Genomic DNA, 27200 nt, shown 5'->3' on the forward strand with positions numbered 1-27200 from the left:
TGACCTTACACTTCCTTATCCAAACCAGGATGCTTTTGAAAATGCGATGAGCTGATATAATAATGGACCAACAGCAGGTCTGTTCTAGGTGCAGTGGGTGGTGGGTTCTCTAACCAGAGCCCACTGCTACCTGCGTGCAGGCACTGGCTGTGGGAGCCAGTGCCATGTGCAGACTGGATGGTTTCTCTGCTTTGCTCCCTCCCTGGGGGGGGCTCACTTCAGCCTTCATGAGCTGGTGACCCCAGAATGGCTCCTCTCACCTGCACGATGGGAGCAAAGGGGTTCTCACTTGCTCCTGTTCAGAGGTTTCCTCACATCCCTGCCCGCCTCCAGCCTCACCTCACCCGTTGGAGACAGGTGGGGTAGAATCAGCCATGCACATCATTCCAGCTCTATGAAGAGACCACGCCAGGATTTGGGTCCTGCCCTTGGACCCTGGTTCTAGCAAAATGCTCTTAACACACCAACCAACCTGCTCCCGTTCTGAGAGACTTCCCAGACAGCCAGCAATGTATGCACCCTAGGAGAGGCCTGTGGTTTGCTCAGGACACCCTTGGGCGGAGTGCCGCCTCCAGTGGGCGCACACCCACCACAGGGCGCCTGCTCAGCGGGGGCCAGGCCCGTAGGGCCCCAGAGTGTGAGGCACATTCTGCTACCCAACGAACGGCAGGGCCCAAGGGCCATCGAAGCTGCTGCTGCTAATAGCACTGACCTCCCCTTTTGCCAGGCTGTCCAGCAGTGGCAGAGGGCAGTCCAGAACCCAGAAAGGCTGGGATGCCCTAGAATCCTGGACCCTGGAAGCTAGGAGGGCTGTGACCCTCGCCTCATCTGACCCTCTCTACAGAGGAGGCCCAGCCCAAGGTTGGGCTGCTTGGGATGCTGGGTGCTGGTTGCAGCAAGGGTCTCTCGTGATGGGCTGGATGAGTGTGTCCATCCACAGCACGGAGCCTGGCACAGGTCATGGTGACTGACTTGGTACCTGCTGGAGCCCAGCACGGCCTGGACATAAGCAAGCCAGGTGACCAGGTGGGTCTGGCCCTGGAACTGAGTGTGCAAGGCTTGGGTTAGCTGAAACAGCCCTGCAGAACCTCTCAGGCTGTGAGCAAGGTGGGGACATCCCGGAGGGAGGATGTGAGCAGCCAGCTGCCCCACAGTACTGCTTTCCTGCTGTCGTGCTGCCCCAGGCTGCTCAGTTTCCCTTGGTGCTGTTGTCTCTGAGGTTCTGGGTGAGGTGCTGGCGAGGGGAGACTCCCCTGGGCTCTGTGCCTTTGGCATTCCCTCTCCCACTCTGAAGCTTTCCCTGCCCCTGCCCCGGTCTGCTCCCTCAAGGTGCACACACTGTGGGACTTCCCGCCCTGGGCCCTGCCTTTTGCTTGCCGGTTTTCACATTTGCACCCTAGCCCTGGGCCAGAAGCTCCTCTGGGGGCGCCTGGCCTTACTCACCTCTGCATTCCCACACCAGGGCCCAGAGCCCAACCGAAAGCAGGAGCTACGCCAATATCCCTGTGACTCAGTTTCCTCACCTTTAACTCTCACAGGGCTACTCTGAGATCAAATGAGGGAATCAATGGAAAACACCTAGCATAAGGCCTGGCACACAGTTGGCACTATGAATGTTAGATCATATAGAACACAGTGGTAAATACAAACACCACCACCTCCACCTCGTTTTAAGATTCAGCGGATGGCCAGCCATGTGCAGAAGAATGAAACTGGACCCCTGCCTCTCACCATATATGAAAATTAACTCAAGATGGACCAAAGATTTAAATGTTGTAAGACTTCAAACTATCTAAGAATCCAGAAGAAAACCTAAGGAACACCATTTTGGACATCAGCCTTGGCAAAATTCTTATGGCTAAGTCCTCAAAAGCAACTGCAAAATACAAACAAAAATCAACAAGTAGGACCTAATTAAACTAAAGAGCTTCTGTGCAGCAAAAGAAGCTCTTAACAGAGTAAACAGACAACCTACAGATTTGCATCCAACAAAGGTCTAATATCCAGAACCTATCAGGAATTTAGACAATTTAAATGCAAAGAACAAATACCCACATTAAAAAGTGGGCAAAACACATGAACAGACACTTCTCAAAAGAAGACGAACAAGTGGCCAACAAATATGAAAAAATGCTCAACATCACTGATCATTAGAGAGATGCAAATCAAAATCACAAGAGACACCATCTCACACCAGTCCGAATGGCTATTATTAAAAAGCCAAAAAACAACAGATGCTTGCCAGGCTGTGGAGAAAAGGGAACACTTGTACATTGTTGGTGGGAATGTAGATTAGTTCAGCCACTGTGGAATGCAGTTTGGAGGTTTCTCAAAGAACTTAAAACATTTGACCCAGCAATGCCATTACTGAGTGTCTACACAAAGGAATTTAAGTCGTTTTACCGTGAAGACACATACACTCATATGTTTATCGCAGCACTATTCATAACAGGGAACTGATGGAATCAAGCTTGGTGCCCATCAGCAGTAGACTGGATGAAGCAGACGTGGTACACATACACCACGGAATACTACGTAGCCATAAAGAGGAATTAAATAATGTTTTTTTGCAGCAACATGGTTGCAGCTGGAAGCCATTATCCTAAGTGAAGTAACACAGGAACAGAAAACCAAATACTGCTCACTTATAAATGGCAGCTAAACATTGGGTACTCTTGGACATAGACATGGGAACAATAGACACTGTGGAGTCCTAGACGGAGGAAGAAGGAAGGGGGAAGGGTTGAAAAACTACCTATTGGTTACTATGCTCAGTACCTGGGTAAGAGGATCAGTCATGCCCCAAATCTCAGCATCACACAATATGCCTGGGTAACAAACCTGCACATGTACCACTGAATCTAAAATAAATGCTGAAATTATAAAAAATAAAAAAAAGTAAAACTCAGCTGAATCCAAGTGCCTGGGAGAGGAAGGGCAGAGGGAGGAGGCACCTTGGCTCCTTCCTCACGGCTCGGTGGCGACCAGCCTTCGGGCAGCCTTTCCGGCACATTCCTCTCTCCCCAGCACGAGGAGGTGCTGTGGTTTGGGCTCAGTGGAAACTGGGCACACCAGCATGCAGCTGTGACAAAGGGGTGTGGCCTGGGGAGGGCAGCCTGACCACTGTTGGGAGGCGGTGCCCCTGGAACCTGGCACCGTGGCCCCAGCTCCCTCTGTTCCTGCTTGGAGGACGTGCCCCTGCACAGGTGGGCCAGGTGACAGGGCACTTTCTCATGCATTTTTCTGCTGTAGCCTCGGTGCAGCCACCTGAGATGAGGTGGGCACCCATCCTGTCACCCTGCTTCTTCAGGTGGGGAGAGTGAGGTTTGGAACTGACATACTGAGCTAGAGTCAAGTCGCGGGGATGCCCCAGTGCGCGGTTGCTGCTTCCCTCCCGTCACCCTGCCCAGTCTGGTCCTGTGTCTCTGCCCAGCTTCCCAGAAAGGCACTCAGGAAGGACCGGTGATTTCAGAGATTCCCCATCCCTCTTCTCTTCTCCTGCCTCCAGAGCTGTCAGAGAACTGACTTGTCCATGGGGGTCTAGGGCCAGCGAGCCCTGGGCACTGTCACTCCCTGCCCCGTCTCCCCAGGATGCAGGCTCAGGCTCCTGGAGAACTTTCCTTTCACCACCTCTCACTTCCAGGGCTCCCCCACCTCCCTCTGTTACACCTGCCTTGCCCCTAAGGTCCCTCCCTCCTCTGGGGTGTCAGCTAACCCCACTGCCTGGAGAAGAAACAATTAACATAAAATGTTGAACTGGGTCAGGCACAGTGACTCATGCCTGTAACCCCAGCACATTGAGAGGCTGAGGTGGGTGGATCACTTGAGGGCAGGAGCTCGAGACCAGCCTGGCCAACATGGTGAAACCCTGTCTCTACTAAAAATACAAAAATTAGCCAGGTGTGGTGGCAGGTGCCTATAAACCCAGCTACTGGGGAGGCTGAGGCAGGAGAATAACTTGAGCTGGGGAGGTGGAGTTTGCAGTGAGCTGAGATTTCTCACTGCACTCCAGCCTGGGCAACACAGCGAGACTCTGTTTTTAAAAAAAAAAAAGTTGAAGGGGCTTGGGTAGGGGACTTGCCCCCTGAGCACATGTGTGAACCAGAGTGAGCAGCGTGTGCCCTCCACAGCAGAGGAGGTGCGGGTGCGATGATCCTGTGGTCCTCAGTCTCAGTGCCCCCGACAGGAGAGTGTGCTGATACTATCTCTGGGTTTCCCAGGCCACCTATCACACAGTGAGCACCAGGGCGGCTACGGATCCACGGTCCACCACCGACATGGAGCCCGAACGCCGCACAGGCACAGGCTCAAGACAGGCCTCCACATACCTGGGGGAGGGGATCTCCAGGCGCTCCTGGGCTCCTGTCCCCAGGTAGACTCTAGGAGTACCCGGCCGATTTCTTTCTCGGGGTCCTGGGACAGCAGCAGGGATGAGAGCAGGAGGCAGGCATCCCTCCACACCGGTATGTTTGCCTGGGACATGCTTCCCTCCCTCACAGTCCCTCCACTTGCTGAGCTGCTCGGCCCCCAAGACCAGGCCAGGTGCACTCAGCCCAGGGGCTTCACACTCAGGGCTGGGCACCACAGGGTGCCTGGGCAGCCCTGGATGCAGGAAGGGAGCCCCAGAGGCCAGCAGAAGCCAGATAGAATGGGGTGACTTCCTTCTTGATGCTCCTATGACCCTGTGACATAGCTTCCCTCTGGGCAGAAGTATTTGCTGCGTGGTCCCTCTGCTCAGACATCTCCTGAGTGGGAAGGGCAAGTGGGGAGAATTGCCATTTATTGAGCTTTTGCTCCATAGCCTGGCATCAAATAACCTGTCAACCAGATGACTGGATAAAGAAAATAAAGAAAATGCGGAATACACATGCAATGGAATATTATTCAGCCTTAAAAAGGGAGAACATTTTAACTCATGCCCTGACATGGACGAATCTTGAGGACACTATGCTAAGTGAAATAAGCCAGCCTTAAAAGGACAAACATCAAAGGATTCAATTTCTATGAAGTATCCAGAGTAGTAAAATTCATAGAGACAGAAACTAGGATGGTGGCTTGTCGGGGCTGGGATGCTGTGGAGAATGGGAATCATTTAACGGGTACAGAGTTTCTTTTTTTATATATATGTACATATTTATTATACTTTAAGTTCTAGGGTACATGTGCACAACGTGCAGGTTTGTTACATATGTATACATGTGCCATGTTGGTGTGCTGCACCCATTAACTCGTCATCTAGCATTAGGTATATCTCCTAATGCTATCCCTCCTCCCCCCAACCCCACAACAGGCCCCGGTGTGTGATGTTCCCCTTCCTGTGTCCAAGTGTTCTCATTGTTCAATTCCCACCTATGAGTGAGAACATGCGGTGTTTGGTTTTCTGTCCTTGCCATAGTTTGCTGAGAATGATGGTTTCCAGAATGGGTACAGAGTTTCCAATGGTCAAGATGAGACAGATCTGGAGATCTGTTTCACAACAATGTAAATATACTCAGCACTGCTGAACTGTGCACTTGAAAATGGCTAAGATGGTAAGTTTTATGTTATGTGTTTTTTTAAATCACAATGAAAACGAGTCTGTCATTCATCCAGAACATCTGTTTAGACATAGTCAAGGACGGCACACCCCTTTGGGCCTGCACCCTGGGCTTCAGTGAGCATTCACAGCTGGGTTGGGTGTCTGTGTGTGATCTCAAGTGTGCACCTGCCTGGGAATCACAGGGTGACAGGCAACAGGTATGCTCGCGGGAGGCCCCCCTCCAAGGCTCCAGGTATGCCACTGGGAAGAGTGTGCATGCCCCACTGACAGCCTGCAACTGCCTCGCTGTCCTCAGGCCTGGGGAGCTACAGAGACACAGCGCTGGAGCACTTGTTCTGAGAGAGAGATTTATGTGTGGGAGAAGCTAATATCGACAGGCGATGAGTTAGGAGAGTAATACTTCAGCTTCTGTGCAGAAACTCTCTGACCGGGAGGAAAGCAGCTCGCCCGGAGGCTGTACTTCAGCCCAGGCAGGCTGGCAGAGCTGGGCCGGGCCTGTGTCGGTCAGCTGCAGTGTGGGTGCAACTGGCCGGTCCCTTGGCCTCTCTGGGCTCAGTGTCCTCCCCGTGCCACGAGCAGCCATCTCTTCCACTCTGTGGTCTGTGGATGAGGGAAGAGGAGGGAAGGAGAAGGGCTGGGGCAGGCAAGCCAGGTTGGGGGGTGTTGATACTGTTGATATGCACCTACGGCCTGCCAGCAACACCACGGGGGTGGCCACAGCCCTGCCTCAGAGGGACCCAGCACCGGCACTCCTTGGGGGTCAGGACTTATCTTCAAGGGTGTCAGAGCAGTGGTGACCTCCTTAGGCTTCGGAAGACGCCCCCAAGGGGACCCCCCATCAGCTACGGGGACCCAGAGGGCTTCATGTCCCAGCTAGGTAGGCACCGGGCAGCCCCAAACCCAGGTCTGAAGCCACGGAGGGTCCGCTGATGGTCACCCGCCTGGTGAGGTCCTTTGGTCAGGATGCGTGGACACACCCTGGCAGGCTAGCGATTCACGGGTTTCATTAGTTTGTCTGTATTTTTAATTTGCTGCCTGTGGCCTGAAGGAGCTGACCTTCCCCAGGGCTCTGTCAGGGATAGTTGAGGTTGGTTCTCCTGGGCCAGCCGTCTGAGGGAGAAGAGAGGAGGTGAGGGGCCCTGGGAGTCTCAGCGTTGTGCCCCGACCCCAGGGGATGCAGCCCCCAGCCCCCACACATCTGCCTGCCAGTAGTACCAACAATCTGCCCGGGAGGGCACTGGGGCACGCAGCCTCTGCCTTGTGTGAAATTGCTCTGTGGCCCCAGACAGGAGCAGGGCTGCTCTGGGTGTCTGTCCCCTCGTCTGTGAAAAGAAGGGAGTAGCCCAGGGTTGCAGAATCCAACTTCTGGGAGAAGGCTGGCAGCCAGGTAGCCTGGGGTGTCCAGCACCAGCCTGGCTACCAATGGCCAGCTCCTGCCCCTCAGGCCAGCCCTCACCTTCCACCCCTGGTGGCTTGGCAGGCAGGCTCCCTCCCTCTGGCCACCGGCTCGGGTCGCTCTGTGGAAGTGATTTTTCCAGGTAAGGAAACGCTCATGCAGCCCTGTCCCTCCTGTCTTAAATGAGGAAGCTGAGGCCCCACCAGTGTCTGTGGCACAATGAGTTGCAGAAGCAGCTGGGACCAGCACCCGGGGGGCTCCTGGCAGCACAGTTGGCCTCTGAGACCTGCAGGCTCTGCTCCCTCCACTAAGCCCACAGCAGCCTCTGGGCTCTCGCCCTCCAGACCAGGGAGGGGTGAGCCCAGGCAGGGGCCCCTCACATCCCTTCCTCCATCCCTGCTCGGCATGGTGCTGGCTGGTGGCAGCTAACCATGCCTCCTTTGCTGCTCTTATTCCGAAAGTGTGGGGGCTTAGCAGATGCTTTTTAGTGACAAAACAGAATTTCAGTGGCACTCACCTCCAAAAAGCGTCAGCCCTTCTATCTGGCTGCATCTGCATAAAGCGAGGTTGCTTTCCTCATCTTTCTAGCTCCCAGGGATGTGTGGTCAGGAATAATCCCATCCTAGGGGAGGAGGTGGAGGCTCAGGAAGGGTCAGAGAGGTGGCCAGGACTTGTGTTGATTGGGTGGGTGGGGGGGCGGCCTGGCAGAGTGGGCTTTTCAATAAGCCTTTAAGTGAATTGTTAAATAAATGAATAATAAAAATGGCTTTCTAGTTTCAAATAAAAAATAAAAAAGCTCTTGCTATTGCATGCTCTGAGTGATTACCATGATTAACTGTAATGACTCATTTCCTCCTCAGAAACATCCTATTATTACCCTCATTTTAAAAGCTAGAAGTCTGAGGCACAGAGAGGTTAAGCAACGTCCTGAGGCCACACAGCTACTAAGTGGCAGAACTAGGATCTGAATCCAGCCAGTAGGACCTTGCGCTTAGCCACCCTTCCAAAACACCTGTGCAGGCTCAGGTCCACAACACTCTGTCCACTAGAACTTTCCGTGCTGCCGGGAACGTTCTGTATCTGTGCCGCCCAAGACAGCAGCCTCTAGCCACATGCGGCTGTTGCCCACTTGAAATGTGGCTGGTGTGACTGAGGAGCTGCTCAGGGTGGGGACGGATGCAGCCCCCCCATGCCCAGTGTGGGGCTCTAATAGTTTCTGAACAATGGCCAAATGAGTAGCCCAGAGTTCAAAGAGAGACTCATGGCCTCAGAGGCCAGATTGCTCACCTGCCATAGACAGAGGACGCAAGACAGGCAGAGGGGAAGGAGAGGACTCCGGCCCACACAGCCAGCCAGAGAGGACGGGCAGAGCCAGGCCTCCAACTACAGTGCCACTGGCACTCCCCACGCCGTGCCTTCATGTCTCCACTCCCCCGTCCCTCTAGGTCTTCTTCCTGTGAGCAGAGAGCTGGCTCACATTTCGCACGTATGAGAAGAGAGAGCTCCTGCCATGGCTCAGAAGACTGAGCCGTGGAACCCACAGCCCCCTGGGCAAGGTTAGTCCTCAAATCCAGTCAACTCTTGATCCAGACTCATACTCTCCACTTTTGGGCTTATCAGTGGCAAAGCCTTAATCCCTGCCAGGCACTTGGCGCGGAAGCTGCCTCCTGCCCTGCTGTCAGCTGGTGTGTGCGCAGGGAGCGCAGGCTCATTTTAATATTGGCTGGAGCTAAACCTCATTAGAAAAGTAAATTTGCTGTAGCAGCAAAAAAAAAAAAAAAAGCAACCCACATAACCCTTCCAAAGCTAAACAGAAAACACTAGATTTGGATTTTTGGATTATTTGATGTTTCACATTCCCAGCACCTGGTGCAGAGCCTCCAACACCGTAGGTGCTTGGTCAGTGTTGGTGGAAGTGAACTGAATTTTGGGGGCTCTCTGACCACCCTGTCACCTTTCAGCATGGATAAGAAGGGCTCACAGATCTGAAATTTTGGGGTCAAGATTTTTTTTTTAGACGACCATTTGCTGATAAATTGGAAGGATTATATTTAACAATAATTAGACATGAAAGTATTATTTTGTCTTTGGCAAGGACGAACTCAGATCCAAGGCAGGCTCTGGGTTCTTTGGGTCGGGATAAGGAAGGGTGGGTCCAGCCCAGAGTCTGGAGGTGTGAGGACTCAAGTGGGTGAGGAGGGAGGTGGGACAGCCTGCACCGACTCCAGTGGGGTGAGGAGGGAGGTGGGACAGCCTGCACCGATTCCAGTGGGATTGGCTCCAGGGCTGGCCTGACACTGCTACTCCAAATTCTAGAGCCATCCTTATCCTGGAAGGAAGGGGGTGAGGGTGTATAAAATAAATAGATTAAATTAAAATACATCTAGTATTTCTTCTAAAAACTGGTGAGATGACAGTTTCCCAATTTATAGACTGTCAGGAAGCTGGGCTTAGAGAGCTCTGTTTTTTTCAAAGTCTACTCGGTTAGCCACAGATGGAGCTGAGACTGGACCTCAGGCAGCCTGACCAAGGGCCTGTCCCCACGGCACTTCTTCCATGTCCCCTGGCTAGTCGTCAATAGGGTCCCCAGAGGTCTTTTTGCCGGGGGCCTGGGGAGGGGGTGCATGACTTCTCTTCTTCTCCTGAGTGCCAGGCTTCCCCAGACCCCACAGCCTTCCCCACTGCCCTGCATTCCAGGGCCAGAAGATGGAGAGGAATCCTCAGCACTGGGAGATGCTCAGGGGTGAAGGGTGTCCCTGAAAGTCCCTGCAAGCTCTTGATGTGCTTGACCTCATAGCCTGTCCTCCCTCTGCCTTTGGGCTCTGTCTAAAAGATCCTCACATTCATCAGAGCCACAGGAAAGCACCTTCCTCAGTAGAATGTCCAACTGCTCCAGTCAGGGGCCTCCTGCAGGGGTGGACAATTGCTGAGGTCGATGTAGGGGAACAGGGGGAGGCCCCCAGCCTGCCCCAACTCACCACTCGGCCCGCCCTGACTTCTGCCTGTGTGCCTCCCTCTGCCGTCCGCCAGTGCGCCTCCGTGCCTTTGTCTCTTGTCTCACTGCCTCTTTCTCTGCCTGAGTCAGGCTCTCTCTCAGATTCCTCCTCCTCCTGAGCCCCTTCCTCTCCTGCTCTCCATTCTCATCAGAGAGGAACACTCATCCCTCTCTTCCAGACCCAATGGAGCACCATGCTCCTGTCTGCTCAGCCTTTCAGTCGGTGCATCCTCTTCCCCATCTCACGCTCCCAGCTCCCGGCCTGCCTTATCACCCTGTGCTCCACAACTAGGAAAAGTACACCTGACTTGGTCCCCTTATCCCCGAGAAGCCTAAGCTGAGGAACTGGGCTTGCCCGAGGGCATCCTCCTGTGAAGCTCCTTGGTCTCTGCCACGGGCTCCAATCCTGTTGCTGGAGCTGATCTCCTCAGTGATTTACCTGCCCCCTGCTTCTGGTGGAACAGTGAGTACCTGCCCAACCAGAAACCTACACACACATATTCAACACAGTGCCTGCAAGCTTCCAGCTCACCTGGACCTGGAGTGATCCCCAAGCATCCTGGGGTCAGGCACAGAAACAGGAACAGCGAGCTCCTGGCTCCAGTGCTGAATGGGGCACAGATGCATTAACTCTCTCAGTCCCATTAACCTTAGCAAGTATTTCTGCTTCCATCAAAAGGGGAAGAGGGAAAATGTCTCTAAGCTCTGGAACCTTTGGCAGTGCTGGGCATGGACTGGGCAGAGTGAGAAGTCTGTTTGAAGACCCTGGGAAAGGGTCTTCACCCCACGGGAAGAAAGGGAAGGCTTGATGTTTGGTCCAGTAAGGCCATTAATGGTCACCAACTGAGCAGACTCTGGGAGGAAATGTCTCAGTCTCTGCAGTGGCTACCAGCAGAGGTAGGGAGACATAAGCACAGAAGACAAATCTTAGAAAACCCACATGCCCCACAGCCCTAGTAACTTAGGGAGTGATGTGCCTCCCATTTCCACACAAACACATCCAGGCATTGCACCGTGCTAGGCCCTACGATGTCCCTACCCCAACATTTTCAACAGTGCGTGCCACACAGCCCAAGCTCTAGGCCCCATTGGGCACCCCACCTACGCAGGTGCCCATGCTAGCAACTGTCAGTAAAGGTCCCCTTCCTATATGTCCACAGTCCTTCAGCTCCAGCTTCTACAAGAATCCATGCAGCTAGGCCTGGCTGGGGAAGGAAGGGGACAGGGAGGTTGGCCAAGGCTCCCATGTGTGTGCATGTGGGGGTGGTTCTTGACCTTAGCTGCTTGGTACGGGGCTGTCACCTCCTTTCCCTGGAACTGTCGGACCCGGTGGCTTCCTTCTCTATTTCCTGCCTCAACTCTCAGCCTCCTTTTTCTGGAAGTTGTGTGCTCTCACTTTGGAGGGATTGGGACCTCAGAGCTGAGCCCAGGCGCAGATGGGAGGGTGGTGAACTGGTCGCGCCTCCTTCCTCCTCGCTACACCGAAGGTCCCAAGGGCCCTTTGCCACCCTTGCCACCCCTGGGTCCCTCAGCATGCCCCGCAGAGCTCTGGCCCCCTCAAGAGAGTTAACTTGGCAGTGCCCAGGGGCCAGAGAGCGATCCAGAGAGGGCTGTTGGGCAGCAGGGGTGGGGAGGTGGGGGACGACTGACCCCTGACTCCTCATCCGGCCACCAGAAACCACCTGCTGAGGGGGCCAGGAACTGACGGCTGAGAGCCCGGGCCAATTGTTAGAAGCTGCTGAGAACCAGCTCTTCCCCTAATCCCGGTCGACGAGGGCAGGCGGTGCCGGGTTTTGTTTCGCAGCCCCTCGGCAGCAGCGCCTCCCAGCCCGAGCTCGGTTCTCGGCCCCCTTTCCAGCTGCCCCCAGCGCGCGCAGCGCACAGACAGACAGACAGACACACACACACCAGCGCGCGCCCGGGAGGACATGGCGTGGGCACCGATGGGGACGCAGAAAGGGGCTCTGTGCGCGGCGGGGCGCCCGCGGGGGCGCGGGGAGCACTGACCTGCGGCGACGAGTCCGGAGCGTCTCTGGTGCGGTGCATCGCGGGCGAAGGCCCCTACGCCCCGGCCCCCCTAGACTGCTGCCCTGGGCGGCGCGCGGCTCCCTCCCCGGGGACTCTCGGGCTCCGGGCCCCCGGGGGCCACTTCATAGCCGCGGGGACCGCGCGCCCGCCCGCCCGCCCGCAGCCCCGCCCGGCCCCGCCGCCCCGGCCCGGCTCGTTCTGGGCTCAGCGAGGCGGCGGCCGAAGGCTGGGAGCGCGCGGGAGGGAGGCGGGGGGCGGGGAGGGGAGCGGGGAGGGCGCCGCGGGGAGCAGGCGCGGGGGGCGAGGAGGGCGAGCGGGGCGCGCGGCCGGAGCCGAGCCGACCCGGCGGGCGCAGAGTCCCCGAGGTGGCGGCGGATGCGCCGGTGTCGCCGCGGCTGTGCCAGCGCCTCCCGCCCCGCCCCCACCCGCTCTCCGCCCCCGCCCCGCCCCCGCCCCGAGCCCGCGCCAGCGCCGGCGGGACCCGAGCTGCTAATGGTCGGTACCAACCTCGCCAGCCTAGGCGGGGGCGCGAGGAGGGAGGCCGGCGAGGGGACCCCCCCGGGATTGGTGTCACCTCCCCGCCGCCCCCCGCCCTCCCCCGGCGCCGTCCCCCGCGGAGGCGGCTCCCGCTTCACGCGCCGGAGCATGGGTGGCGGGCAGGGGCCGAGCGCACCCCCAGATCTCGGCTCTCGAGAGTTAAAGCTCGGCCCCCGCCTGCACCCCCATTCCACCCCGCCTCCATCCTGGCTGCTCCTGGCGCCCAGCTTGGCAGCCGCTCTCAAAGGGTGATTGTTTCCGGCCGGGCTGCTGCAGGAGGCTGGGGGGACGGCGCTCTGGGACCCAGAGGCCGAGCTGGGGAGCCGGTGCGGGATGCGGCTCCCTCCCTGGCTTCAGGCACCCCGATGGGAGGTGGCTGGTGGGGGCGGACGGTGCCAGGATACGGGGTGCTGGTGTGGGGTGGTCGCGGGGGTCCTCAGGAGGCGGCCCCACCTGTGGGCTCTGCTGCCCCGTGGAGGGGCCCCTCGAGCTGCCGCGCGTCAGCCTCACCCCCACCTCCCCTTCCCGGCCGGTGCCCCCGGCATTCCAGAGAGACGGCCGGGAGGCCTGCGTGGGCGGACAGGCGCGGGGAGGCCGGGGGCAGCGGGATCTCCGGGAATTTCCCGGGCCTCTGCGGCGGCGTGTTGGTGGGCGGGGGACGGAGGCCAGTGAGTGGGCGCGCACTTGGACGTGCGTGGGTGCGCTGGGAGGGTGGCCTGAAGCCCTCCGCGGAGCTATATGCTCCAGATACTCCTTCTTCAGCTTGTCGGAGACTTTGAAGCCATCCTTGCACTCGTTTTAGAGGCGGGCATCTCCCGGGGCTCTTGGACACCTGTATTCTGGCCACACCCGCTGTGTCCTCTTCACAGGCCACCTCCCAGGGCGGGGTTCGCGGCGGGACCAGGGACTGTCGGTACTTTCTCTAGGGTCTCCCCCCTTCCCGGGAAACCAGTTCCAGCCCCACTGCTAGGCACTGCTTAACCAGAGCTGTGTCCCGGTACTATGGGCTGGGGCTGAGGACTACGGGCCTCTTTTCCATCAGCTTTTCTGCCCTGTTAGGACCAAGCCGGGCCCTGCCCTCCCCACTGGGGATGTGCAGGTGGGGAGCGGGCAGAGGCTCCACAATCAGCCGCTTTGGTCAAGATCTTGACGGGAGGAAGGCACCTCACCGTCCACATCGTGCCGCAGACATATGAAAGTGTCCTTAATGACTAGCTCTAGGGATAACTGCTCCTCCTTGTCATGCGCTCTTCATTGTTGGGCTTAACAGCCCTCTTTGCCCTCAAGAAACTTCCTCTGAATCTAACCTGAGTACCTCCTGCTGCAGTACGGGAGCATTTCCCCCTTCTCTTAATGCGTGGAATCCCAGCCAGCCCTGCTCCGCCTTCTTCTGCCCCTACTACAACCCTCTCTTTTAGACTCTGCTGAGAGGCCTTTCCTAAGTCCGTGTTCTCTGGTATTTTCCTAGTCTCCATACTCTGCTTCTCCTTAGACTCCACACCAGCTGAAGGGAGGGGAAGGGCAGGCGCAGAAGCAGGATGGGGGGGCACCAGAGAGCACCGAGGGGGGCCAGGCCTTCCAGGAGGGCACACTGCCTCCCTCCTTGCTAAGCCAGCCAGGCTCAGTCACACAGTCACCAAATGGGAGGACAGAAATGACCGTGAAGACTGTCTCGTTCCAGACCCTCATTTTACCAACAGGGAAACACACCCACGAGGGGTGAGCTCAAGAGATCTCAGGGACATGGCGACGAGGAGGCCTGGGTTTCAGGCCGGTTCTGAAGGCACTAGCAAAAGACTTCCTCTCAGGGCTGGTTTCAGTAATGAAACAGGGGGCTGGACTAAGTGGACTGTGGTCCGACTGGTCCTGCTGGGCTGTGGCTCAGAGATGCTGTCTGCAGGGGTTCTCGGCTTTACCTCAGCATTCTGGCAGGAACAATTGTGATAATAAAGCCGCTTTCTAGGGACTTGTCTTGCATCTTAGTCCCAGGCTCTGTTTACAGAATTTTTAATATTAATTTTTAGAACCAATTTAAAACAATAATAGGAGATTAAAATTAGCATGATAAGGCTCAGTGAAGAGACAACAGCCTGCCGTTCATTTTGGTGGGAAGTTTTGGCAACATCCCAAGTGTATGGACACACACAAATGTACTGACATCTACGCAGGCACAAAACACGCACATAGAGGCAGCACACATGCAAATTCACCCACATGAACACACACACACACACACTGAAATACGTCATGTGCACATATAAATACTTGCACACGGATGTACCTGAAGCACCTGCACCCACACAGACACACGTGTACTCATGCCATCCCCCAGGTCAGCCACACTCCCACCCCCGTCTTTCTGCTTGGCCTCTGCAGGTCTGTGGAAATCCTTCCCTCCCATGTAGACTTGGTGCATCCCCACAGCTTGCCTCTTGCTCCAAACATCTGGAGCACCTCTAAGGTCTCCCTGAATGATTGATCTTCCCCTCCCCCTGCCTTCCCTGACAGTAGTGAGCCCCTCTTCTCAGAGGTCCCCAAAGCCTAGCACCAGCATGTTTAGTATGCAAAGCCCGGGTTTGTCCTCTGGGACAAACCGTTATGTGTTTATTGTGTAGTTAAGCAGGACGGGAGCCCTGCCCCCGCTCTGATCCTGGCCCACTTCCCATAATCTGAATCCCAGAAGAGTCCTGTAAAACCGTCATCTGCAATGCAAAACCCGCAAAACATCTGGGAGGGTCTGTAGGTTTTCTCCAAATCACCTGTGCCCTAATTTAATATGAATAACAATTAGTTTACTCTTATCAGTTAATTGTTCCCCTCGTGGGTTCTGTCTGCCCTGGCCTCTGTTTCAGCAGGAGCTTTGGTCTGCTCCAGACTCCTAATGATACCGTCTTTTCAGCCGAGCCGTCCTTCTTAGCTACCACCCAAGAGAGGCAACGCAGCTGCGCTGCTTGCCGCCCTGGCCTGCGGGGCCCAGGCCCTCACCCCACCCGTCTTAGCCAGTCTGATTGTTGGGGGCCATCCAATCTCCCCTTGCCTTCACCAGGAATCTATAGCAGTGATTTTGCTGATGTGAGTGGAAAGGTCCCAGTGGGATTCTTCAGTGAGGAATCCCACCCCACAAGGTGCCCGTCCTCTCCCGTCATTGCCCTGGCAAGGGTGACAGCACATGCACATGTGTGGGCACACCCAGATGCCACCAGAGAGCGGGGGGAGTGAGAGGAGGAAGAGCTGCCTTCTGCATGGGCAGGCAGGTGAGCTCCCCAGGGACCCAGCCATGCTATCAGGCGTGTCTGAAATGTTCCCACAGTGGCTCCTGGACGGATGTGTGTGGATGTGCTGTTTTGGGTGGTGGAGGTCATGGCCCAGATAGAGAAAGAGCAGGAGACCTTTTAACTCTTCCCTTTCATTAGGTTTCTGGTCTGAGCTTTGGATCTTGAACACCCTTGTTTGTCCATAAAAAATTGAAAATGGTCATGTGGTCAACAGGTTTCCCTCTGCTCTCCCCTCTTCTCAGAAGCTGGGCCGGCATCTTTCCTGAGCTAGTGCAAAAAGGCTGACTCCTGCTTCTCTCCAGTCTCTGCCTCCAGGGAAAGGGTGCAGTTACATGGCTTTAGAACACTTCAGTCATGTCCTTTTGTTTTGCCGCCTTTCCTCTGTGGCTGAGGGAGGGATGAGAGGTGATAGGAGCAGAGCCCTCAGACTTAGGGGAGCATCTCCGAGGCTAATCTGCGGCCGTTCTTTGTCCTCTTGCAGAAGTGAAAATAACCCAGATTGCCCCTTGACCTTCCCACTATCCCCTAACTACTCTGCAGAGCCCACACCTCCAAAGTCTCACTGAAGCCTTTCCCAACCTGAGCTCTGTGGCTTGTGCTGTCTCCTGTAGCCCTCCTGACCCTCAGGCACCTCTGGCAGTGAACTGCTCTTCCCCTCAGTCCCATAGCACTTTATTCGGACACGTCTGGAGGCTCTTACCCATCTGTGCATGCTTTCCTGTGTTCAACTAATATTTACTGAGCTCCAGTCATATGCCAGGCACTGTGCTGGGCACCAGAGACATAGCAGTAAACAACAGCAATTAGGAGTGTTAACTTCAATTGGGCCATTTATATGTATGCACCAGGTTAGGTTCCAAGTCTTCATGCACGTTAGCTGATTTCATATGTAAGGTGTTATTTATAAGGTACTGTGTGACAAGGTTCGATTATAGTTTCCATTTATAGGTCAGGAATCTGGGGCGTAGTATTTAGGTAATTTAATTAAGGTCACATGCCTAGTAAGTGACGTAGCCAGCATTTGAGGCAGGCAGCCTAGTTCCGGGACTCAGGCTCATCATCAGAGCACAACTCAGGGATTATATATGCTAGTGGTCCATAGATGGACAAATGCACAGAACAAACAGAGATGGAGATACAGGAAGGGAAGAAATAGGGTCAAAAGCTAGAGAGAGTCCTAGGAGGGCAGGATCAGGGAGAGGCTCTTTGAAGAGGACATGTTTGAGCCAAAACCCGGGGGAATATGGGCCGAGCAAGGAGGACAGCAATAGGCGACCTGAGGGGTTTGCAGGAGGCTTGGTGCGCTTGAGGAACATGCACAGCAAGTGAGGCTGGAGAGTGGAGAGCGAGGAGAGAGCCATGGGGAGCGGAAAGGACACTCTCTGCTTGGAGTTTGAGGATTCGTGTGCGGGAGTGACCTCCTGCACTAGCGTCTTCCAGAGAGTAGCTGTTCAATAAATATGATGGATGGAGTCGTCTAATTTCCTGCCCAAACTCCCCTCCATGGCTTGGGTGATGGGCAAACATCCTAGACCTTTGCGGATTAGTAGAGCATCTGCAGAAAGGACTCCTTACCCTTTCCTTTTGGGATTTGGAAGAAAGAAAAAAGGTGCTAGGAGTCCTGCCGCATGGATGTGCTGATTCCATTCATTCATTCCTCCAAATTCTGAGCAACTCCTACGGCCAGGAATTTTGATAGGTGTGGGAAAGGCAGAAGTGAAGGGCCAGCTCCTGCTTATGGTCCCATTGTTTTCTGCAGCCTGAGGTTTCCGTGTTTCACTCTTACTGTCTGCCCTTCCCCATGTGCCTACCACAGATTTTTCTTCAGGGGAGAAGAGTTTGGCAGAAGGCTGAGTTGTTGAAGAGCCACACTGAGACCTGGGCAGGGGCTGCTGCAAATGCCAAAAACTGGGAGAGGCGGAGGGGTCTCCTGTGGGCAGCAGCCCTCAGAATCTTTTTGTGATTACCCAACGGGTTGGGGTACAGTGACTTTTTGGATGGAAGAGGAAGAGAAGACCATAACACTTGTTGGTGAATTCAGACTTACAACAGTGATTTTTATTCAGGCATGTTCTGAAAGAAAGGCTGCATACTGAAAGGTTTGAGAAGCATAATTCAACATATTGGAAGATCTTGCTCCTCCATTTCAAGAAGACTCAGGCCGGTGACTTTCTTTTTGTTCCCCTGGAGCCAACAGGGTGGCAAAGTTGGGAAGAAAGACACTTGGAATTACTGGACATTGATGTCCTTTGCCCAACCTGCATGTGGTCTGAACTGTGTGTTATGCCAGATAGGAAAAGAGATAACTCACATCAAATACTTCCTGGCAGGTTCCTGGCTGATTGTGGGAAGCTGGCGGGACTGAAGAACATTTCCCTGTTGGCCTTATGAGACAAGCAAGAGTCTGGCAGGATTTCTGGGAAGTGAGAAAGAGGAAATACGGACCCGTGAATAGAAAGCATGTTGAGTGTTAGGGACAAAGCTCCTCCCTCCTTAGATATTGAGAAAACATGATGGAGCTAGGCCACTGGAAACCCTGGGCACTGCTCTCATCAGAACATGAAACAGTTGGTCCTTCGCTGAGATCCCAAAGATCGAAGTCCTGGGCCTACTGCCCAGACAATTAGCTCCCAAGCCTCTGTGGCTGCACCCATGCCTGGAGCTGGAAAAACTGCTTTTTATCTGATTACGACTTCCTGGCTGAAAACACTCAGGGGCTCTGTAGGGAACTGGTGATCTGTCCTCCCATAGCCTAGTGATAGATTAAGGGTCTAGGGAGTTAAGGAGAGCTTTAATAGGGCCCCCTGGGTTTGAGCACACGTCTGACAGTTCTAATTCTCCAGCTATGTTTTCTGCAAACGGATGGTCATTTTGGGCTTTCTGGTCTCTAATCCCTCATTCAACAAAGCAAACACCCTAAATCCTCAATAATGTAGGTTTTACAGTCTCATATATACATATCCATGTTTCAGCACCGAGGCCAGCTCCACTCATGAGCGGCATATGTTCCTGCATCTGGATGTAAGCAGTATCAGGACTCTGGAAGCCGAACTTGGGTTTGGCAGGAAGGCATCACATTGTGGAAGCCAGGTGTCATCCACACGGAGCCCTTTTTCCAGGCCTTGTCATTGTGTTTCTTTGAAAGAGGCAGGACCTTCTTTAAAGTGACAGCTAGATAAGGCATGTGAGTGGAAACAGAGTACTATTTGGGGAAGGACTGGAGAAGGTTAAGAGGACTCATGTTCCCAAGGAGGGGGCTGAGCTGGATCTGGGATGGCAAATCAGTTTTATCCTGGATGCAGATTTCAGTAAACTGGTTGTAGATGGGTGAAATGTACTGAAGCTACATCTGTGATAAGCAGCACAGGGCACCATGACCAATTAGTGATGTCTGCCTTGAGTGGGTGGCAGGGTAATCACACACACACACACACACACACACACACACACACACACACAGAGAGAGATAGTGAGCAGGGGGGCCATTTCTGGTTGCTAGGTGATATTTAAGATCCTTTTAACTTGTCGTAGTATATGTCTGTAAAAATCAATAGTTCTATATGTTCTAATCTTTCAGTTCCTCCATTTTTTGTTTGCTCACCTAACCACCATTTACTGGGTGCCTGCTAGATGCTGGTTACTGAGCAGTACTTCCTACTTACCCTCAATGAGCTTACAGTCTAATAGGGAGAAGGGACAATGGAAGAGTTACAATGCAGGGGGATAAAGACAGTGTTCTATGGGGCTGATGGCAAGTTCCTGGTGTAGAGAAGGTATGATGGAGTCCTGGTTCCTGGTCTTCAAGTCAAGGTGCAGTTGTCTCTGTGTGATGGTGGCCCAACTGGCAGAACAGAAACTCAATTTCCATGAGTTAGTTCTGATGTGCAGTGAAGAGGTCCCTGGCTCCAGGCCACCAGTTGTTTGATAAAGCGATGCAAGGCTTTGTTAAGTGACATTTGCCTGTTTATGTAGCTGGGACAATCACACAGTCCTCTTCTAGGCCTGGCCTGGTGTGGCCACAGACCACCTGGAGATGTCCACACTTGCTGGGTAGGAAGGCCCAGCAGAGCCTTAGTGTGAATCCACCTTGAGAGCTGCAGTGTTGTTTTGCCAGGGGACTGGAATGTCCACATTCTAGATTAAGGATTAGGGCAGGATGGGAGTGTCCTGGCAGTGAAAGCACCTGGGAAGACCACTAGAGATGCTTCTGGAAACCTAGTGTGGGTGACTTCTAGGAGTCTCCAGGACAACCCACTTCTAATGACCTATAAAACCACCATTATTGTTGTAAATCTCAGCAGATTGATTTGTGATAAACCAGGCTTGAGAAACCTTAGGCAGTGGGAAAGTAGATATTTTAACTTTACAACTGGACATGATGAGGATCCCGGAGGAATGAAAGTGACTGGGCCACATCTTAGGGCCTAGCCCTCCAGCTCCTTCCTCCACAGGCCTGGAGAGCCAGGACATGACAGCATCAGGGGGCCTCCCAAGGCTGACACTGAAACCCCATCCATTCATGCCAGTGGTGAATGGTGAATCTCTCTGCCTCTTTTGAAGATCTCACAATTAAACAGGCAGAGGAATGTATTTCATAAAATATGCATACTGTTTGCTTTGTACAAAAGCATTTTAATGTCTCTTAGCTCATAGCCAAGATGAGCAATAGGAGGAACAATCTTTCACTGCACATGAAAATCAGTCACCAGGCAGTGGTGCCTTTGTGGAGGGATGCCTGTCATCACCGCCATCATCCCTACCACCATCCTCACCACCGTCATTCTTACTTGCCTGTCATCACCGCCATCATCCCCACCACCATCCTCACCATCATCATTCTTACTTTTTATGGTCAGGGCATAGTTTCACTTCAGTTCCTTGGATGTTCAAACTGCATCTTGTTCATTAGATCGGCTGCTTTGCCTGGCACAATGTCTGCCACATGCCTGATGCCTAATGAACATCAGCTATTGTAAATGTTCATTGAAAGTCAATGAATTATGTTCTTTTTTGTCACAGAGTATAATCCCATGAGATGAGGAGCAGTAGGTGCCATCATCTCCCAATCGTGTATAAGGAATCTGAGACAGACACGTGTATTGTATACACTGGTGCACTCACAGGTGCATTGACACGGGCCCTGTCTTGTGGTCTGACTTGGTAGAGATATATTATCCTGCTCTGGTCATGTTTTCCCCCAGCAGCAGACTCTGGTCCTTGTCCTCCCTGCCTCTCCCTCTGATGCTGGCCTGGGTGCCTCTCCATCGTGCAGCTCCTGTGTTCTATCAGACCAACCTCACTCCCATGGATAATGGCTCCTTGTCAGTACGAGAGCTAGAGGAGCAAATTCTTCATTATTGCATGGAGCTGACATGCGAGAACAGTTGGACTAAATTGATTGTATTTTCCAAATCATCACCCGGCTTCTAATTCTATCTGTGAGCTGGACTAATTTGAATGAGAATTAGCTTCTAAACTGAGAATCCAGCCCTTGACCAGGAAGGGGAAGGGGCCCTCCTGCAGTCCAAAAGGAATTAGGTTTCCAGGCCTGTAGTAGACGCAGAGGCCTTTTTTGGAAATGGTCTCTGTGCGACAAGGGAATAATGTGGTCTCTGTGGGGCCTGTCACTCTCCTCTGCTGTACTCTGCCCTCCCACAATGGCATCCATGCTTAGTGATGCCATCTCAAAACCAGCGAAGATGACCAGTAGGCATGAGTTCTGGCTCCCTTCCACCCTGGAGGAAACTGAGGCAATGGCAGAGTCAAAATTTAAAAATCTTATACCCTCGAGTTAGAAGGAGGCCTGTAGGAGAAGGCATCCACACTCCTACAGAATACTCTGTTCTCCTGTACGACGTCCTTGAGAAGTGGCCATTCTGCTTCTGCTTGAACCCGATGGCAGAGATCCTTGCTGCCTTTTAGACAACACACCCCATATTTGGTCTGCTCTTTTTGGTGAAAAGTTCTTTCTCTCTTTCAAAACTGAAACCTGCCTCCCTTTGACACTTTGGGCTGTGTCCTCTTGAGTAGTGCTTCTCAAACTGTAAAGCACTTAGGAATCTTCTGATTCTGACTAGAGTCTGAATAAAGTGTAGATTCTGATTCTGGAGGCCCCGGAGCCTGCATTTCTGAAGAGTGCTCGGGTGATGAAGATGCCTCTGGTCCACAAAGCTCACTTGGAGTGACCAAGGTTCCTGGGCGCCAGACAGGATCTAAGTGTGAAAGCAGCATCATGTCCACCTTTTGATTTCTCTCTACCAAGATAAGAGTCCTACATTCCATTAAATTCACAGTAAAGAAGTCGTATAAATTCATTGGATGTCAATCCTGGGTGAAATCTTCTCCAGAAGGAATCTTGTCTGTAGTTTGATTTATTTTACAAAAGAGGAAATGCAGGCCCAAGAAGGCCCAGAGAGTTGCCTAAGGTCATGAAGCTGGTAGAGCTGAGAATAGCTAGAGTTACGGTTTGCTGACCTAGGATCTTCTCTTAAACGGTGCCACCTTTGGATATTGGAAGCAGGAGCAGCAGAAGAGAGACTGATTGACTGCAGTCCCCCCGCTGCTGTGTGAGGCAGGAGCACAGTGGGGCAGTCCTCTCCTGCCAGGGAAAGGGGGATGGAGTCAGACAGATGGGTGAGAGGAAGGAGGCATCCATCAGAAGAGAGTGGGATGCCCATGGAGAGTGGGACAGGGAAGATGCAAGGCTGCTGGGGACTCCTGCTGAATAGGAAGAGTAAACGAAACTTCAGGGAAGAAAGTAGGGGTTGGATTCTTCACCTGAATCAGAGGGAATGGGCAGCCATCCCTTCCATCCCCACAGTACTCGGCCGTTATCCCTGTCTACCCCTGGCCCTGTGTGCAGAATTCCCTGTTGAGTTCCATGTTTTCATACCTGCATACAATAAGCATCTTGAGGGCCATGTTTTGTTCACCACTGTTTCCCAAGCACCTAACCCGGGGCCTGGAATTCAGTAGGTACTTAATACATATTTGTTGAGTGCATGAGTGCCTAAATAAATCATTAGAAGTAGGCAGTCAAAATCCAGGACTGTACAGCCTAATTAAGAAAATCTGATTACTGTATACATAGCAAATATCTTAATGGGAAAATGTAGTAATTAGACTTGGGATAACCAAGACTTGGGTTTTGGATGTGCATGGTGAGGGAAGTCAAGGGCTCAAGGGCAAGGCCTAGGTTTGTGTGGTGGAGAAGGAGGGGAATAGTGGGAGGAATAATCAGATTTCCTAGGAAAACCCAAGGGTTCTGTTTTGGATGTTAAGTTTGAGACGAATATTAGCTAATTCAGGGAAGATTCTAAGTAACAGTTGGATACAGCTGGTCTCCCTGGACCCAGAGAAGCTGCGGGAGGTGCTAGGGGTGGGCTGAATCCCTCCCCACCGCCAAAGCTGAGAGAATGCTGTGGAGGCTACCAAGGTGTAGAAGCAGAGTGGCTTTATCCTGGAGTCCCTGTGGAGGGCGGGTGGCTTCCCATGAGGACTCACAGCAATCACAGTTCACTGCTGCTTGAGGGAATTCAACAGTCTGCCAGGGCCCACAAGGTAAACGTGGAGGTATCTAAGAAAATAAAACACACCTATGGGGACCTTCAGCAGGAGAGAGGAGAGCAGCTGGAACGCCAGAGTAGGTGGCTCTACTCGAGGACACAGAGAACAAACTCTAACTATGGTGATTACAAAACTAGAGCACGAGGGAGGTTAAACCACAGCACAGTGAAGACTTTCTGGAAGACAAAGTCCTGCTTTCCCAGTTGAAAAATTCAGTAGCTATGTTAAAGGAGATGGCAAGTACAGAGAAGTAAATGAGTACCTTAGAAGATCACGTGGAAGACAGATCTCAAATATGCAGCAAAAATGAAGAGTTGGAAATTAGGAGGAGAAATAAGATACTTGGAGGACAGATTCTGGAGGTTTCATATGTAAATAGTAGGCGTTCCAGAACGAGAAAAGTGAACAGATGGAGAAGCAATAAATAAAGAAATAATACAGGAAAATCTTTTTGGGTTTGCGAAATACTTGTGTCTGAAGGTTGAGAAAGCTCACTGAGTTCTAGGTGAGACTGACATAAACATACCGCAGAGGCACAGATTGGGAAATGCACAAAGCATGGCTTCATCCTCTCTGGTCTCCCTGTATCCTAGAGACGAGTGTCTTTATCTAGGTATGTCAAAACTCTTAACACAGACTGGAGAGGAGCTTGGGGAGAGGTTTCATGGGTCCCATCATTGGGGTGATGGGATGATGGGGGAGAGGAGGGGCTTCAGACCACAGGCTGCCAGGAGTGACTGGATGCAGGTTGATATCCATCCATCCGTCCACAGAAACACGCAAAAAGCCAAATCTCAGATGCACGTTGGAGAGGAAGATGTGTTAGGAGCCAGTGTCTCAGTTCAAGCTTAGGCTTGGAGGACTGGGAGCCATGGGCTTATTCCAGACACCCAGGCCTCTTCAGCAGAGGACAAACTTGCTTCCAGGTGCATGACTGCCAGTGGTCCTGAGTGGCGCAGTAACACATCACAGCACTGTGGGCAACCGGGTTTAAGATCTGAGCCAGGATTCCATGTGCTGGCCCATCAGGGTTAATGTATCAGGACAGAGACACCACAGCATCAGTTTGTGTCTTTCTTAATATCAAGGTACCAGGCAGAGCTCTTTGGAACAAAATACATGGGGACCACAACAAATTTATCAGACAGAGCAGGGCCTTTACCAAAAGCTCTAGTACTGCAGACATCCCGAGAGTGATGTCGCTGCTGACTACCTGGGATCTATGTGTTCCTGCGGCCCAGAATGATTAACGGTATTCAGGAGCAGGAGTGTAACGTTAACTGGGGACAGATGGAGTTAGGTGCTATGGTGAAAGGATCCCTTGGCTGGGCATTCAGAAGTATCTCTGTGGTCTCTCCAGCAGGAAGACTTGGGTCGACCCAAGGGTGGCCTTCCATTGTGCTTTTCACTGAGCTGAGAGCATCAGGGCAGGCTGGGTGAGTAAATGAATACTGACACGCAGTAGTATGCAATCTGGCCACACAACACAGACTCGGAGAACCTGACAGAACAGAGAGGTCATCTGGTCTACCACCCTCCTCCACCTCTTGGACTCACGTATAGGGGTCACAGGCATGTTGGCTAATGTACATATCAGCCCCTACAGTTTAGAAATCACTATCAAGAACATTATCTATTACATCCTTGCAGTACTTCCATGAGAGAGTAGGGGTGGGGATTACTGTGCACCCATTTTAGAGATGGGATAATTGGGAATTGAGAATCTTTTGCTGATAAAGGAAATAAGAAACTGTAAGGATCAGTGGGCCCTAGTTCTTCACTCCTCTGTGTGTTGGTCCACATCCTTTGACCCTGCGACAGACTGTGCAACTTCCTTTGGACACTGCATGGGTGGAAGTGACCACGAGCCTGTTCTAACATCAGGCCCCAAGGCCTCCTGGGTTTCCACATTGTCTTCCTCCATCTTTTCTGTGGGAAGAGTTGTTGTGCCCTCAGCCTGGGACCCAGAATAAATACATGTGGAGCAGCCCCCAACCTCCTGGCAATCCAGGGTCTGCAGCTGGAAACTGAGCTGCCTCTGCTTCCCTGCTGATCTGTGAGAACAAACGACTATTGTTTCACACTATTGAGAGTTTGTGAGTTTATTTTTGTTATGCAGAATTATTGTAGCAATAGCTAACTGAGGCTTTTAGAGACAACATGTCACCTCACCCCTTGTGTGCAAAGGAATCACCTGAGGTACCTACTAAAACACTGACTCATTGGGCCCTAGTGGATTCTGATCGCTAACTCTGGAGAGGGATCTGGAATCCTATTTTGTGTTGCTCATCTATGGTTCTTTGAGGTTGCTTGCCTCCCACACTGAAGGGGAAGACCTGTGTTATTTGTCTCACATTCACCAGTGGCTGGCGGGTATGTGGCCCACTTTCAAGAACAGGACATTTGGCAGTCAGAGTCCAAATATTTCCCCCGTGGCCAGGCTGCAACAGGTGGAGAATGAGTGTGGTGGGGGATTGCGAGTGGGTATAGCCTGATTATTGAAACTTGGGACCCTCCTCTGTGTGCTGTGAATGGCATAGCTCTAATCTCACAGATTGTTCCAAGAACTTGGTTGATGCTGTTCTCTCAACTGCTTGCAGCTGCTGCTTCCTGGAGTGTGCCACCCCTCCCTGCACACACACACGCCTGCTCGCTCGTGCATACACACACATGCAAGATGGCACTTTTCTTTCTGCAAAGATCAAATTGGCCTCCTTGTTGCCAGCTCAAAGCAGCTGTTTATTTGTTGTTTTCGTGTTTTCAACTGTTGTGATGAGGTTTGCTTCCTTCTCCTTTAACTGAATTACGTGTCATTTAGCTCTTCAGCGCAAGCCACAGATTGAGCTGGAACCTTCTGTCATGTGGGGCTTCAGATTTCTCCTCCTCCTACAACCCAATTAGATCAGCACAGCCATCAGGCACTGGGGCCCTGAGGCTCCTCACATGGTGTTTCTTTGGCTAGGCCTGTTGTCATCCCTCCTCCCTGGGAGCTCAGCTTTGCAGGGAGGACCAGGCAGGAAGCTGAGGTTACCGACAGAAGAATATTCTCTCTCCCAAACTTGTCCTCAGACCCACAGTCTGTGGGTGGTGAGGGATTCGAGAACCTAGATCTGATTTGCCTTAGTTTATAGGGTCCATTGGTGACATTTAGTTGGACCATGTTAGTGTTTAGTTGGGTAAGTGAGAAGGAGAATAGAAACAGGATTGCCAAAGACATGGTGAGGACACAGACATGGCTGGAGGCAGCGACATGGACCAAATGTTTTCAGAACCTTTCTTTTACGTCTTGGGACCCAAGTTCCATCAACACCAACTTGGAGGGGCCAGAGAAGCTAGCCATTGGCACGTGTTTATTTTCCTGCTGCTGATCCCTGGACTTCACACCTGCCATTGAGTCCTATTTCTGTCTCTCAGCAGGACTATACCTAGACCATCAGTTAGGTGTGGAGCAATCAATATTGCGTTTATAAGTGATTGGCTTGCTGTGTGACCACCGGCAATCATTACCCCTCTCTGAGCTGCAATCTTTTTAACTCTGAAATGAGGTGGGTGGGCTGGATGAGCTAGGTCTAAGATTCTTGCTGCCTCTAAATGCCTGTGATTTGCATGCATGGCTGTGTCTAAACTTAGTTACTTCTTAGTAATTCTGCAGTGAACTAGTTTAGCATCACTGTGATAAAGAACCTTGATCCTAAGGTAAATGAGGCATAGTGCTGGGCTTGATAACATTCAAAGGGAACTGGGCAGACTAGAACCAACATCCTTAGACCTCAGGCTTATTTGGCAGCTCGTATGCCTGGGGACTGCGGGGTCGGGAGACTGAGAATTGCAGGGAGGGCATCAGGGCAGGTTTTAGCAGCAGGG

At 52.8% G+C, this 27200-nt stretch overlaps 1 protein-coding gene across 8 annotated transcripts in view; it reads right to left on the reverse strand.

Moving 5' to 3' along the window:
• Positions 1-12368, reverse strand: part of B3GAT1 (beta-1,3-glucuronyltransferase 1) — a 71026-nt gene extending 58658 nt beyond the window's left edge. For 6 of the 8 annotated variants that reach the window (XM_054438913.2, XM_054438912.2, XM_054438911.2 and 3 more), the window contains exon 1: positions 11938-12107. The gene's annotated coding sequence lies outside the window, so the exon portion shown is untranslated. Of the gene's footprint in view, positions 1-7452; positions 7558-11937 lie in introns of all 8 variants that reach the window. The other 2 variants (XM_054438909.2, XM_054438906.2) reach the window with 2 other exon arrangements.
• Positions 12369-27200: the final 14832 nt, after the last annotated feature.

The sequence above is a fragment of the Pongo pygmaeus genome, chromosome 9 (assembly GCF_028885625.2).
Source record: "Pongo pygmaeus isolate AG05252 chromosome 9, NHGRI_mPonPyg2-v2.0_pri, whole genome shotgun sequence".
Lineage (NCBI taxonomy): Eukaryota > Metazoa > Chordata > Mammalia > Primates > Hominidae > Pongo > Pongo pygmaeus.